We start from the raw sequence: 17,324 nt of genomic DNA, 5'->3' as shown, positions 1-17,324 counted from the left end.
CTCCCTTTTCTGAACATTTTCAGTGCATTCATTTACACAGAGAGTAGGCCAGCATGCTCTCATAATACCTCTGCCTTCAACTGTCTACATCACACTACATGCGCATAACATATCACACCTTCTGTTGACATATTTAGTAATGGCCGCTGCAATCTTACAATCAAATGAGGTGGTACCTCAGATTGCCACCACCGGCAGGGTAGGGCTGGAGGCACAGGGTCCTCCAGGTCGTCATCAAGCGACTGTGCCGGCAGCGACTGTTGCTATTTCCGGGAATGCTCGTCGGCGAAGAGGTGACGGTGCGGCCTTATTCTTTACCAACATCCGCGGCCTTACCACAAATTTAAACTCAGTTCATTTTTTCCTTCAGTCCATATCCCCTTTGGCCCTATTCCTCACAGAACCACAAATCTCACCCTTCATTTTGCTTTCCCGGTTACCATCTCCTTACAAAGTTTCGAAACAAGGGCGGCACCTGTTGTTATATCAAATCCCAATATGCAGTTGATACTATTTTAAACTTCATCCAGTTTTGATTACTCTTTATATAAATTAAATTGCCAAAACATTACCAAATACATCTGTGTAGTTTATCGTTCCCCCAATGCTTTTTCGGAACCCAGTGTATTTGATTCCATATCCACTCAGTTGAGTAACTTTGACCTTGCCTTTGGCAATGAAATTACCATTTTGGGTGATTTTAACATACACAATGTTGAATGGTTATTGCATTCTGCCCGGACTGACGTTGCTGGTCTAGAATGCGAGCTGTTTGCGGAATCATTTAATCTCACCCAGTTGGTAAAGCAACCAACCAGAATACCTGATAATCCTGACCATAATGCCCATCTCTTGGATTTATTCTTGACAAATAATCCAGATCAATACAGGATAGAGGTACTGTCACCACTTGGATCCTCTGACCACAATCTCATCAAAGCCTCATTAGTTAACCCTCCTACACCTCCCCATTCCGAACCTGTCAGGGTGACCCGATGGCACTTTGACAGGGCAGACTGGGATGGATTTAGAAATTATCTTGCCGATGTTCCATGGCAGTCTTTCTTCTCTAGTGATCCCAATACTACCCAGTCCCACATTTGTGACTTAATATTAGCTGGTATGGATTTATTCATACCAAGTCAACAGTTCACTAAAAGATCAAACTCTCCAAAATGGTTTGATGGCAATTGTGCCAGAGCAACAGCCCAAAAGTCATTAGCATATAACTCTTACTTAAAATCAAAAACATCTGAATCACTCTCCCAATTTAAAATTGCTAGAAATCATGCAAAAGCTGTATTAAATCTATCTAAATCAAACTTTCTTCAAAAGCAAGCATCAAAACTACTTAACAACCCTAATGACAATAGAATATTCTGGTCAACTCTTAATTCTTTCAATAATAACTTTAACAAGTCATCTTCCATTCCCCCACTAAAATCTTCAGATGGCATTACAAGTAACTCGCACGGAACACGATGTCACGGAACGCGCTCACAATTATACACGGTAAGGGCTGGGATACATATAAGACAACATAAGATTAAAAAAAAATTATGAAAACTACAAATTAACGCAGGAGAGGCCTTTGAAAGATCAAATCCTCGAACGTCACCGCAGCGCGCGGTTTGTTTTGATTACGTGACGATCTAGACGGGAAATTATTCAGTGAGTGAGACATTCCCGAGTACAGTAGCACAGTATTTGTAAGTTAAATATTTACAGTACTGTACTGTTCTGGTAAGTTTATGTGCAACTTAAAGTACTATTAAATAACGTTAAAGCAAGAAATAAAGTCTTATAACCAGTTTACCTGATAGGCGTCAGAATATTGCCTTTTTTATTTGTTCGTTTTTTCCACAGTGCTGTTCAGTACTTGTAAGTTAAATATTTACTGTTCTCGTATGTACTGTACTTGTAAACACTTAAATAAAGTTAAATCATTAAATAAAGCCTTGTAACCAGTTAACCCGAATTTATATGATTACCCATGATCGGCGTCGGAATATTGCCTTTTTTTTGTTTGTTCGTTAAAGACTTATAATAAGAGAAAAATACATTTTTGTCTTGGTATCTTTACCTATTTGCTCAGGTTTGCTGTAATGGTTTGCAACTTGTAGAAAACTGTGAAAACTTTCGAGAAGTGAACGAAAATCTGGGACATGACCTTGACTTCACCGTCTCATGTATCATCTCTCAGTTCACCACCGGCTATCGTGACGGATGGATGTACTATTTTTTCGCTCGTGGCTATGCCTAACCACACATAGTTACACCCATTATCTCGACCCAGACAGAAAATACAACCTTTTTCCTCCCTTGCAAAACACAAACAACCACCCTGTTTACGAGACAGCAATATATATTGCGAAAATAACAAGGTAAAATGATAAAGATGAACGTAAAATGATTGAGAAAGATGAACATGTTATGACGGAAGAAATACGTTTTCCCCGTCTGTAAACGTATTTATTTCTGCTTTGTATCTGTATTCGTATTAATTAGACTTATTGTTAGTTCTGAAACTGCATTACGATTCTATTTTTAGCCATTCTCGTGGTGTGGGAGCTGGAAGTTGTGACACAACTTCCTTATTGCTAATCGGACTGACCCTCCACTTTATTCTCCCGTGGCAGAGTCTAGCCTTGGAGGACGTGCAGTTTTCTCATTTAGGACTGAAAATTCAACTCTTTCGCTCCCTTTTCCAAGCATGGGCACAACGATAACGTAAAAAATAACTCGAAACTACCATAAATATATATCAAAAAGGTGAAAATGTATTCATAACATTTTTTTTTTTTTTTTTTTTTCCAGCCATTCCTAACAGATTATGTACTGAAATCATTCGATATCACAGTACTGCATTTCTAAGTTAAATATGTACTGTTCTGGTATGTACTTGTAAGTTAAAGCACTGGTACCAGTTAACCTAATTTGTATGATTACCTATGATCAGCGTCGGAATGTTTCCTTGTGTTTACGTACAGTATTTGTGTGTTGAAGTTTTGCTCAGGAGTACTGTATTTGTGAGTTATAACATTAAATAAACCTTCTAACCACTTAAAGTGCTTTCTAGTGACAGATAACAGGAAAACAACACATTTGGGGGGTCTAGGGAGCAAAATACGGAGTAGTTTAAATATACGCGATTTCGCACCTAACACGGCACGGTAGGAACAAAACCCACGTGTTCCATGCGAGTTACCTGTATTACAAATGACCCACGTGGGAAAGCAGATATCTTTGCTAGTACCTTTGCAAGAAACTCTGCCATAGATGATACCAGCCAGAATGTCTCGGTACTGGAACTTGATTCTCCCGAAATTGCCCCGCTTAAAATACAGACAAGATTCGTAAAATCCATCCTAGACAATTTACCTACCAACAAAGCTCCAAGCCCAGATGGAATTCCTCCAATTGTTTTGAAAAAGTGTTCCCCTGAACTTGCCTCTGTCCTAGCCAAATTATTCAGACTATGCATACGTACTTCTTTATTCCCAAATTCATGGAAAGAAGCCAATATCCACCCAGTTCCGAAGAAAGGAAGTTCGTCTGACCCCTCCAATTACAGACCAATAGCTGTCACATCTTCTCATGGTAAGGTATTTGAAACTTTAATTAATAAGCATATTGTTAAACATCTTGAATCCAACAACTTAATTAGTGATAGACAATACAGTTTTCGCCACGAAAGATCCACCATTGACATACTCAATCTCTTAACTCATACCATCCATCAATCAATTGATCTTTTTGGAGAAACTCATGCAGTAGCTCTTGATATCTCTAAAGCTTTCGACAGAGTATGGCACCGTTCCCTGCTGTCCAAACTCCCTTGCTATGGACTAACGTCTTTTGTTCCTTTGATTTCTTCTTATCTTAGTGACAGGAAAATAAGAGTAAAAGTAGATGATGTATATTCGAATTTCCACTCAGTTAACGCCGGCGTGCCGCAGGGATCAGTTCTGGCGCCAACCCTATTTCTGGTTCATATTAATGATCTCTTATCTATCACTCACAATCCCGTTCACTCATATGCAGATGACTCAACACCACATAGTTCATTCACACTCAGACATCCATTTACAAAGTCTAATATCTCTACCTCTCAACTCAGTACAGCCATCTCCATAAATCAAGATCTAGCTACAATCAGTGAATGGGGACAAAACAACCTTGTCTCTTTTAATGCTAGTAAAACTAAACATATACAGTTTACTAATAGACAGATATTACCAGATTCGTACATTACCTTCAGTGCTACTAATATTCCCATCTCCAAAAGTATTGAAATTCTTGGTGTCTCACTTAACAGTGCCCTCAACTGGACCTCTCATGTCAGATCACTTGCTAAGGCCGCCTCAAAGAAACTTGGATTATTGTACAGAGTCCGTAACTTCTTCACTGATGAGCAGTTAGCTATAATTTATAAGAGTCATGTGCGCTCTCAGCTTGACTATTGCTCACCCTTGTGGAATGGTTGTGGAGAGGTTGCATTGAGACAACTGGACAAAATTCAGAATAAAGCTGTTAGAATTATTAACAACCCTGCCATTACATATAAACTACCTCCCCTGCAAGTAAGAAGGAATGTTGCCTCCCTTGCATTATTTTACAGATATTTTTTTGGCAAGTGCTCAGACGAGGTTGCGTCCATGGTGCCGCCTCTCCATGCCTTCCCTCGTGCTACACGGGCATCTGGTAGCGCTCATGACTGGAATGTCACTCAACCATATTGCAGAACTTCTGCCTATCAGAATTCTTTCATTCCCTGAACTGCATCTCTCTGGAACTCGCTTCCCCAGAGTTGTTTTCCTCCAAATTTCAACCCACAACTGTTCAAGTCTAACTGTTGCAGATATTTTATGAATGGAGGACACCAGTAGTCTGGTGTATGGATTATTTTTCTTTTCCCCATTTGTTTTTCCTTCCTCCGTTCTGTTATTTAAAAAAAAAAAAAAATCAATCATCATTCAAGCTCTCAAAATCATGGCTCCATCAGTTAGGCCAAAAAAATTTCACCACATTCAGTGACATCACATATACCCATCTATACACAGTCTGAATGCTGTTGCATTAGAAAGGGGCGCCAAATCCCTGGTTATGTGCTTCTTTGCACAAAATTCATCTATCCAGCTCGGGTTCTTGTCAGTCCCTTTGCCTCACCAACTTCCATATCTCTCTACCCCACACACTCATCCACCATATCTCTCCACCTTTTTCTTGGCCTACCTCGCCTCCTTCCTCCTTCAACTTCGCCCAGATATACTTTTTTCACCACTCTATTGTCATCCATTCTTTGCATATGATCAAACCATTTCAGTACACTCTCATGGATTCTGGTGTCCACAGACTTCCCCACTCCGAATCTTTCACGTATCACATTATTCGGTATCCTATCCACTCTCTATACTCTACATACGTTCCTCAGCAGTCCCATCTCCACTGCTTATACTCTTGACTTTTCATTTTAATGCCACACCATAGTCACACATCCATACGTTAGTGTTGGCACTAACACTTCTTTATGTAAGCCTTATGCCGCTGCAACACTCAAGCCTCTGTAACGTTACACTAGGAATTACCTTCTCTCTCAATAGCCATCACTTTACTCCTTTTAGTGTTTACATTCAAGGCACGACACTCACAGACATGTACAAAATTCTGCACTAGTCTACCAAGCTTTTGTCTGGTATTTGCAGATAGCACTGCATTATCAGCACACAACAAATCTGAGATATTCCATCCATCGCTATTTATTTCCAACACTATCCCTTTCTCCATTACTTGTGTTTTTACTTCTCTTATTGCCCCATCCATATGTATATATTGAACCACCTTGGGGACATCACGCAACCTTGTCACACGTTCACATTGATTGTGACCCATTCACTTCGATGCCCATTTACCCTTACACATGCCTGTCTACCACCAGCACCTAGCAGCTTACCATCTACCCCTTTCATGCACATAACTTTCCATAGTCCTTCTCTGTCTGCATTGTCATATGCTTTTTCCAGATCCATAAATGCCATAAACACCTTATTGTCCTCCTCACATTCCTTCTCCACTGTCTGTTTCACTGCAAATATATGATCCACTCATCCTCTGCGACTCCTAAAGCCACCCTGTTCATCACTCACTTGGACTTCTAATATCTCTCTTACTTTCTCTATGTTAATTCTTCCTTATACCTTCCCTACAACACTCAGTCAACATATGCCACGATAATTCTTGCAGTCACTACGCTCACCTTTATTTTTGTATAGGGGTGCAATTGCTGCCATTTTCCAGTCTACTGGCACAGTTTCGCTCATCCATGCCTTCTTACGTATCTCCAACAAGCACTTCATTCCACTCTTCCCACTACACTTAATCATCTTTGCATACACCTCATCAACTCCAGCTGCTTTCCCATTTTTCAGTCACTTCACAACGTTCTTCACCTGTGGGAGTGTCACGTTTCCTGTCAATTGCATTCCTCCTCTGTACACCCCCCAAACCAAGCATGTTAACATATGCTTTGCTCTCTCCTTTCCCATGCATAGCCTTCCAAAATATTCTTTCCATCTGGTCATTACTTCATTCCCATGGGCTAATCATATATCACATACATAATCCTTCACACTTTCACACTTCCTTCCACTGTCACTTCTACATTTCCAAATCTCTTTCCAGAATAACTTATTTTCAGAGCAATTTGCATTTATTTTTCTTCCTAGATCATCATTTACCTCCTCCTTTTTCCTCCTCACTGGTCTCTTTACATGCTTCTCGCTTTCAATATATTCATTTCTTATTTCAGTTGAACCCCTGTTCTGTTTCCACTTTAGCCACATCTACCTCTTTTCCTCCACTACTTTCTTAACCTCTTCTCACCATGCTGCACCTTGTTCGTTGTTACTCATGCCACACCAAACACCTTTGCTTTCCTAACTAAGCAATCCCTATACAGTATGTATTTCAAAGGCTGTCCAAGTCCATTTCATTCCAGTTTACTGATTCTAACTCCATCCCCACTTTGGCCCTGTATTCATTTGCCATTTCTTTGATCCTCAGGTTCTTGGCTTTCAGTCTTTCTCCGTGACTTCTCTCTCTCTTGGTCCACCTCACTCCTTTCAGCTTTATTTTGCATACCATAATCATATGATCTGATAAACCTCCATATTGTCATCTCACTGCCCTTGTATCAGCAACATTATCCAGCATAGATTTCTTTACAAGCACATAATCAATTACACTCCTTTCAGCACGATCGCCATTCCCTTCATACCATGTAAATTTATGTGCATCTTTGTTTTTGAAATAAGAATTGCAAATACACAGCATCCTTTCCTGACACATATTCTTCGGTCACTTCCCATTATCATTCTCTCTTGGTTCTCCATTATTACCCATTATATAATTCACATGACCATTGCCTACTCACCCATGCATGTCACCCATTACAAACGCCTTATAACTCCTGGGCATTTTTCCTACTACTTCATCCAGCTCATCCCAAAGCCTGTCTTTGTCTCATTCATGTCATCACATGGTACATACACTACAATCACTGCCACTTTCACCTTCTCAAACTTAACGACATACATACATCTCGAGATGACACATTTGTAATCTCTCATTCCACTCTGTCACATTTCGTTCTTTAACAAAGCAACTCCTTCCTTGCATCTTCCTCGCCCATTCATGCCCATGCCCATTCACACATGCTCATGCGCACGGACTCTCTCTCTCTCTCTCTCTCTCTCTCTCTCTCTCTCTCTCTCTCTCTCTCTCTCTCTCTAACACACACACACACACACACACACACACACACACACACGCACGCACACACAAATAAAACTAGATATACCATCACAAGTAGAACTGATTGCAGTAGAGATCGATACATCTGAAGGTAAAGTAATTGTAGCCAATTTGTACATGCCACCCAGATCAAACACATGGGAAAGAGACGAATATGAGGACCTGGCAGAGAGTACAATTCAGAGCGTAAGATCATTGCTACATAAAATGGAAGAGAAATTGGAAAGAATTATATTAACTGGGGACTTCAATACAAATATAAATTGGAATGCTCTAGATATAAATAGTGAAGAAAGCTGTTGGGACCAAAAGCTCCTGGATCTTGTACAAGAGTTTTTCTTAACGCAACATGTTAGGGAAACCACCAGAAAAAGAGGACTTGATGTACCTTCAGTGCTAGATCTAATATTTACAAGGCAAGAAAAGGATATTGACAGTTTAATATATCACCCTCCACTCGGCAAAAGTGATCATGCAGTACTAAATTATAACTTCAGGATAGCATATGACATAGTAAACAGCAATGATAGTTACAAAAAGAGCCTAAACTATAAAAAGGGAAATTATCAAGACCTAAAGAAGTATTTCTTAGAAGTTGATTGGGAAAATGAGCTTAGAAGACAAGATTTAAATGCTGTATATAAAAAATTTTGTGAATTTTGTGAAACAGGAGTCCAGAAGTACATCCCACAGCACAAAGAAGCAGATAAGAAAATACAGAAATGGTTCAATACAGAATGTAAAAAATCAAAAGAAAGAAGAGATTTGTTGTGGAATAGATACAGAAGACACAATAGTGAAAGGGCGTATAATAATTACAAACAGGCAAGAAACGACTATACAAGAATAAGGAGGGAAGCCCAAAAACAGTTTGAGGAGGATATAATAAATAAAAGTAGTGATCAACCAAAGCTGTTTTACAGCTATATCAGAAGCAAAACTAAAGTAAAAGATATAATACAATCCATTACGGACGAGGGAATCACTTATACACAAGAGAAAGATATTTGTGAAGCACTAAATAAGAATTTCCAATTAGTTTTTACAGAAGAAAAAAATTTTGAGAGGGACTATGTGGAACACGCATGTACACACATACTACCAGATATACAAATAGCAGAAAAAGTAATACAGGAGGAGTTAAGTAGATTAGACAGAGGAAAAGCAAGTGGTCCTGATGAAATTTCATGTTGGGTATTACGAGAATGTGCAAAGGAGTTAAGTAAACCATTATTTTTAATTTTCAAGAAATCCTTGAGTCAAGGTAAACTACCTGATATTTGGAAAAAAGCAAATATTGTCCCCTTATTCAAGAAAGGAAATTGACAAAATCTAAAGGTGAATGTAGGGAAGAGTAAAGTGATGGTCTTTGAGAGAGGTGAAGTCAGTGAATGTACAGCAAGGTTGGATGGTGAGGAATTGGAAAATGTGAGTACGTTTAAGTACTTGGGTAGTGTGATGAGTAAGGATGGAGGTTTGGAGGGTGAAGTGCTTGAAAGGGTAGAGTAGGGAAGAAAGGTTGCTGGTTCTTTGAAAGCAGTGATAAGAAACAGGGAAGTGAGCATGGAAGTGAAAAAGTTACTACATGACAGTATTGTGATACCAACTCTAACGTACGGAAGTGAAGCTTGGACGTTGTTGGAAGGACACAAGTCAAGAGTGAGAGCAGTGGAAATGAGTTATTTAAGAGGAGCCTGTGGAGTCACGTGGAGAGACAGGCTGACGAATGAGGATATAAAGGAGCGTTGTGATGTTGATGTGGATGTGATAGGAAGTGTTAAGAGGAACATACTGAGGTGGTTTGGCCATGTGGAGAGGATGGAGGGTGAAAGACTGACGAAGAGAGTGTATGTGAGTGAGGTGGAGGGGGAAAGAGGGAGGGGGAGGCCGAGGATGAGATGGAGGGATGGGGTGGAGAGGTATATGGGAGAGGGGGGTGTGAGTTGGGAGCAGGGGAGTGAAATGGCGGGGGACAGGGCGACTTGGAGGCGATTTGTTTGTGGCCACCCCAAACGGGATTGAGGCGTCTGGCAATAGATAGATAGATAGATAGAGATAGAATTTGACAAAATCCACTCAACTACCGACCAGTATCACTGACCAGTGTTGTAAGCAAGGTATTAGAAAAACTTATAAGAAAAGCTTGGGTAAACCATCTAGAAGAACACAGTATGATAACGGAAAGACAGTTTGGTTTCAGAAAAGGAAAATCATGTGTTACTAATCTGTTGAGCTACTATGACAGAGTAACAAACACAATACAGGAAAGGGAAGGATGGGTGGACAGTATCTATTTAGATTTCAAGAAAGCTTTTGACACAGTACCACACCAAAGACTTTTATGGAAACTGTACCATCAAGGAGGAATTCGAGGCAAACTGTTTTGTTGGATGCAAGACTTTCTCATAAAAAGAGAAATGAGGACAGTACTAAGAGGAAACTACTCATCATGGAAAGAAGTGACAAGTGGAGTACCACAGGGTTCAGTGCTGGCACCAATCATGTTTTTAGTGTATATAAATGATATAAACAGTAACACTGGAAATGAGAGCTATCTGAATATGTTTGCAGATGATGCACAAATACAAAGGAGAATTACTAACACAGACTCTTGTAAAGAGCTACTAGAAGAATTAAATAAACTTCATGAATGGAGTAGTACATGGCAAATGGAATTCAATGTGGACAAGTGTCATGTAATCAAGTTTGGTAAAAGTGGAAAAAGACCTGATTGGGATTATAAGTTAGGAAATAAAACCCTATACACATCAGAAAGAGAGAAAGACCTAGGTGTGATTATCAATAACAGACTATCTCCCGCTGACCACATCAGCGAGAAGGTACGGAACATGTATACACTGCTTGCAAATATGAGAATAGCATTCACATACATAAATGAAGACATGCTAAGAAGGATAATAACAGCGTTCATTAGACCAACCCTGGAATATGCATCAGTAGTCTGGAGTCCTCGTCTCAAAAAGCACATAGACAAGTTTGAAAAAGTTCAAAGGGCCGCTACAAGATGGATACCAAGCTTAAGGGACCTAAGCTACGAAGAAAGACTAAATAAACTGAATCTACCAACACTACAGGAGAGAAGGAAAAGAGGTGACATGATAATGCTATATAAATGCATATCAGGAAAGGAGAAAATAGACATAAATGATTACTTAACATATGGAGAAGCATCAGCAAGAGGATACTGCAAAAAACTGCATAAGAAGAGAGGTGATAAAGACGTAAGGAAATTCAGTTTCCCAAACAGAGCAATTGATCAATGGAATGCACTACCGAATGAAATAGTGTGTGCCAAAACAATTCACAAATTTAAGGATATGTACGATAAATATGGTTTAAGACACGGGACAGTACGAGCTTCACTCATTCCTGTAAAGATACAATTAGGTAAGAACAATTAGGTAAGAACACACAGAATGCAAAGCTACAAAAATGATGTTGAAACCACGTATGCTGAAATGGTGAAAGTAAAGAAAGACTTAGAAACAAGGGTGGAGGAAAAAAGCATTAAAAAGGAAGTAAAAGATTAATCCAAAACAATCCAAAGTTAGTCAGAGATTCAGTAGATATAAACAAATCTATAGTAATCACTGGTATAGAAGAGGAAGAAGTAAAAACAAGATCACAAGAGACAAAAAGGAGATGGCAAATGTAATGAGCTTACTGAAAGAAGTATCAGAGGAAATCTGTAGTAAAGACATAGAGGAACACAAAAGGTTAGGGAAATACGAGAAAAGCAAGACAAGACCTCTAAAGGTAACTTTCCAGAGTGTAAACACTGTGGAAGAGATACTAAAAAATGCAAAGAATCTTTTGGAAAAAGAGGAGTTCAAAAATGTATGGATAAAAAGATGCCTAACACAAGAGGAACTGGAATTACGGAAAGAGAAAAGGGAGGAAGCAAAAACAAAAAATGAGGGAAGATCAGAAGAGGAGAAGAAGAAATTTTTTTACAAAGTAATAGGATTGCAGGTACGAAAGTGGTACACAAACAGGATGGAATAAAAAGGAGGAAGGTAGTAGAACCATGTCATGACAAGTATATAAACAAGATGATAAAGTTGATGTACTCAAATGTGGATGGAATGGTATCTAAATTACTAGAGATGAATGATTATGTCAGCGAAAATGAACCACAAATAATATGCTTAACTGAAACAAAATTAACACCAAGGATATCCAATGACATACTAAACTTAGAGGAATGCAGTATATATAGAAGAGACAAATTTTGAAAAAGGAGGAGGAATTATAATATTAACTAAGAAAAATCTGAAAGTCAATGAAATAAAACTAGATATACCATCACAAGTAGAACTGATTGCAGTAGAGATCAACACATCTGAAGGTAAAGTAATTGTAGCCAATTTGTACATGCCACCCAGATCAAACACATGGGAAAGAGACGAATATGAGGACCTGGCAGAGATCACAATTCAGAGTTAAAGATCATGGAAGAGAAATCAGAAAGAATTATACTAACTGGGGATTTCAATACAAATATAAATTGGAATACTGTAGATATAATTAGCCAAGAAAGCTGTTGGGACCAAAAGCTCCTGGATCTCGTACAAGAGTTCTTCCTAATGCAACATGTGAGGGAAACCACCAGAAAAAGAGGACTTGATGTACCTTCAGTGCTAGATCTAATATTTACTAGGCAAAAAAATGATACTGACAGTTTAATATATCACTCTCCACTCGGCAAAAGCGATCATGCAGTACTAAATGATAACTTCAGGATAGCATATGACATAGTAAACAGCAATGACAGTTACAAAGAGCCAAAACTATAAAAAGGGAAATTATCAAGACCTAAAGAAGTATTTCTTAGAAGTTGATTGGGAAAATGAGCTTAGAGGACAAGATGTAAATGCTGTATATAAAAAATTTTGTGAATTTTATGAAATAGGAGTCCAGAAGTACATCCCACAGCACAAAGAAGCAGATAAGTAAATACAGAAATGGTTCAATAGAGAATGTAAAAAATCAAAAGAAAGAAGAGATTTGTTGTGGAATAGATACAGAAGACATAATAGTGAAAGGGCGTATAATTACAAACAGGCAAGAAACGATTATACAAGAATAAGGAGGGAAGCCCAAAAACAGTTTGAGGAGGATATAATAAATAAAAGTAGTGATCAACCAAAGTAAAAGATATAATACAATCAATTACGGACGAGGGAATCACTTATACACAAGAGAAAGATATTTGTGAAGCACTAAATAAGAATTTCCAATTAGTTTTTACAGAAGAAAAAAATTTTGAGAGGGACTATGTGGAACATGCATGTCCACACATACTACCAGATATACAAATAGCAGAAAAAGTAATACAGGAGGAGTTAAGTAGATTAGACAGAGGAAAAGCAAGTGGTCCTGATGAAATTTCATGTTGGATACTACGAGAATGTGTAAAGGAGTTAAGTAAACCATTATTTTTAATTTTCAAGAAATCATTGAGTCAAGGTAAACTACCTGATATTTGGAAAAAAGCAAATGTTGTCCCCTTATTCAAGAAAGGAAATAGACAAAATCCACTCAACTACCGACCAGTATCACTGACCAGTGTTGTAAGCAAGGTATTAGAAAAGCTTATAAGAAAAGCTTGGGTAAATCATCTAGAAGAACACAGTATGATAACAGAAAGACAGTTTGGTTTCAGAAAAGGAAAATCATGTGTTACTAATCTGTTGAGCTACTATGACAGAGTAACAAACACAATACAGGAAAGGGAAGGATAGGTGGACAGTATCTATTTAGATTTCAAGAAAGCTTTTGACACAGTACCACACCAAAGACTTTTATGGAAACTGTACCATCAAGGAGGAATTCGAGGCAAACTGTTTTGTTGGATGCAAGACTTTCTCATAAAAAGAGAAATGAGAACAGTACTAAGAGGAAACTGCTCATCATGGAAAGAAGTGACTAGTTGAGTACCACAGGGTTCAGTGCTGGCACCAATCATGTTTTTAGTGTATATAAATGATATAAACAGTAACACTGGAAATGAGAGCTATCTGAATATGTTTGCAGATGATGCACAAATACAAAGGAGAATTACTAACACAGACTCTTGTAAAGAGCTACAAGAAGAATTAAATAAACTTCATGAATGGAGTAATACATGGCAAATGGAATTCAAATGTGGACAAGTGTCATGTAATCAAGTTTGGTAAAAGTGGAAAAAGACCTGATTGGGATTATAAGTTAGGAAATAAAATCCTATACAAATCAGAAAGAGAGAAAGACCTAGGTGTGATTATCAATAACAGACTATCTCCGGCTAACCACATCAGCGAGAAGGTACGGAACATGTATACACTGCTTGCAAATATGAGAATAGCATTCACATACATAAATGAAGACATGCTAAGATGGATAATAACATCATTCATTAGGCCAACCCTGGAATATGCATCAGTAGTCTGGAGTCCTCATCTCAAAAAGCACATAGACAAGATTGATAAAGTTCAAATGGCCGCTACGAGATGGATACCAAGCTTAAGGGACCTAAGCTACGAAGAAAGACTAAATAAACTGAATCTACCAACACTACAGGAGAGAAGGAAAAGAGGTGACATGATAATGCTATATAAGTGCATATCAGGGAAGGAGAAAATAGACATAAATGATTACTTAACATATGGAGAAGCATCAGCAAGAGGACACTGCAAAAAACTGCATAAGAAGAGAGGCGATAAAGACTTAAGGAAATTCAGTTTCCCAAACAGAGCAATTGATCATTGGAATGCACTACCGAATGAAATAGTGTGTGCCAAAACAATTCACAAATTTAAAGATATGTACGATAAATATGGTTTAAGACACGGGACAGTACGAGCTTGACTCATTCCTGTAAAGATACAATTAGGTAAGAACACACACACACACAGGGGGGGGAACTCAATTTCTGGCAGCCTCTCTTGTCAGTTGCTTATCCTTGAGGTCACACTATGACCTTGTCTCAGGTCTTTTTTGGTCTACCACCCGTAACCCTGCCCCCAGCATTCATGCTTCTCATCTTCTGTACCCAGTTGTCATCCTACATCCTCTCAACATGCCCAAACCATCTAAATTTACTTCTCCTCATTCCAACACCAATTTATTCAAGTCCCATCCTTCCTTTCAACTTTCATTGTAATCCTAGGCCCCCCCCCTTCTCCCACCCCAGACTCACATTCAAGGACACACTACACATCCATTTCATCATTGTCATTATGTATGTCTGTGCCTATGAATATCCTCTTCGTTTGCCGCCCAGTACTCACTAGCATATGACATTACAGTCCTAGCAGATGCCACGTACAACAATCCCATAGCATGGAGGGAAAGACCTCACAGTGTTAGGAGAGGCGACAGCTCCCTGAATTTCCTCCAACCATCCATTACCCTTGCGACAATGCTTCCTTAGATAGGTAGATAAAGCACGAAGTTTACAGGGCCAGATCTTCGTGTACTTTTGAGTTGTTGCCCTTATCACTTTCCAGTATAATCGGTGTTTGACATCTGGTTACTTTCATCAGTCAAGTAACATTTGATATTGTACTGTATATTTAAGACTGTTGAACCAAGAAGAAATTGTGGACATGATTGGGAATCCTTTGGTTAGTCATCCAAGGTTTGGTTGAATCATTTATGCATAAGAAAAAAAAAAAAAAAAAAGTAGCCAGGAAAAGATGCACTCTTTATGTTAAATATTATAATCTTAATGTGAAAAATGGGGGTGTTTACTGGGCAACAGGTAGCACCCCTGGATTTCCCCATGAGTAACAGAAATAAAAAGGTAAACAAATCAGTTGCATGAAATCAGAACTATCTGTATTTATTGTCATCTAAAACTTCTCCTGGCTTATCAGTTATCAATGGTGGTAGGTGATGGTTACCACCATCCACTAATGTGATGTTGTGTTGCCTACATCTTCCTTCATCTTATCAACCTTTCCCTGTATCTGCCCTCCTTTCATTCTATGACTTCCCTTTTCTCTCATTTGCCCTGTCATTTTTTATTGCTCTTTTTTCCACATCAAATGACACTACACTGATTGACATGCTTATTGGTTTCCTGTAACCCAGAAATCATTGACATTGCTAGGTGGTAACCATATAACCAAATAAAGGGGTGGTATGGAGCCTACTATGGTGCCCATGTTAACTGGGTGGAGAGATACAAATGTGGTATCCATCCAGGAACCGAACCTTCACACTTTTCCCTCCACCTCACTGTGGAGAGGTGCTGTCCAAAACAAAGGAACCTTGGTTCATTGATAGGGATGGCCCTGCAGGGGTCAGTTGTCTACATGGGGTTGATGGGTCTGCACAGCCAGACAGACTTGGTAACTTATCAGCAACAACAACAACAGTCATTTATCCAGTTTTAGCTTGTAAACTGTACAGTACTGATAGGTGACAGTGAAAGTCTTTGGAAAACCCCTTCAGTACAATGACAACTTCCCATAGTTTAGAGTTGCTGCCAGCCAGACAAATTTCTTCAGTATGAGCCACATGGTATAAAAAGGAGTAATGGGGGCTTTATGTAACCCCCAGAATTTGAATAGGCAATTTTAAGCTGAATGTAATTGGCTGGAGGTAACAAGGAAAAAATACTGTAAATATAACACCCCGATGCCGAAGGAGTCACATGGTCATATAAAAATGATTATTAATAACAACAACAACAGTCTGAAGTGCTAATTCTTCTAGAGAAATTCACTATATCTTGAGACACATTTGCACCTTTACAGTTACAAGAACTGTAACTGTTGTATTCATACAATACAAACTTCAACTGCTGAAGTGGCAACAACCATACTCTAAAATCATCTGTCACAACACCCCTCTTAAGGGTGTTGCTTCTCAAAAAGAGAAAGGCTTTGAGCTGCCCTTAAAGGATTCAGCAGTAGTCATCTGTCTATTGGATAACTGCAATCTATAGCCTAGGCACCACATGGGAAAACAGTTGATCAGAGAAAAATGACCAATGAACAGCTCCATTTGACACCTGACATTTCTGTAATACTGTATTAGATAATATTTTGTCAAAATTTCCTTGCATTAAGCCTTGCCACATGGGCATCCAAAGGCCATGCTACAGGATAATATTGGATGATTTGTTATGAACAGAAAACCATATAATACTGATGTAATATTTGATTCATAGTGGTTGGAACACCCCAGCAATGACAGCCTTGCATAGGTTCAATGCCCAGGAGGCAACTAGAGGGTTTTCAGTCATGTTGTTACTATTACTTAACCCCAGTCTGTCTTGCCATGTAGACCCTTCAGCCATAGTTAAGCAGCTGCATCTGTGGGTCTGTGGTACATGTAATACAGGTACTGTAGAGTACATACACCGTGTAGGGAACCGGCGTCCCCAAGTGGTAGACAGCACCTCTAGTGAGGTGCAGGGAAATGAGAGGTGGTTTGGCCCCTGGGTTGATATCACAGCTGCATTGTTCCACCCAATGTGCACAGCAGCACCACAAGTACTA

At 38.9% G+C, this 17,324-nt stretch overlaps 1 protein-coding gene across 1 annotated transcript in view; it reads left to right on the top strand.

Moving 5' to 3' along the window:
* LOC145414862 (DNA-directed RNA polymerase II subunit RPB1-like) overlaps positions 1 to 17,324 on the top strand; it is a 236,097-nt gene that overhangs the window by 178,935 nt on the left and 39,838 nt on the right. The gene's annotated exons all lie outside the window — the stretch shown is intronic.

This window comes from Coenobita brevimanus, chromosome 101, assembly GCF_032717465.1.
Source record: "Coenobita brevimanus isolate Jiangsu-jjx chromosome 101, ASM3271746v2, whole genome shotgun sequence".
In the NCBI taxonomy this organism is placed as follows: Eukaryota; Metazoa; Arthropoda; class Malacostraca; order Decapoda; family Coenobitidae; genus Coenobita; species Coenobita brevimanus.
The sequence above is the reverse complement of the archived record's forward strand: the minus strand, read 5'-3'. Positions and strand labels throughout refer to the sequence as shown.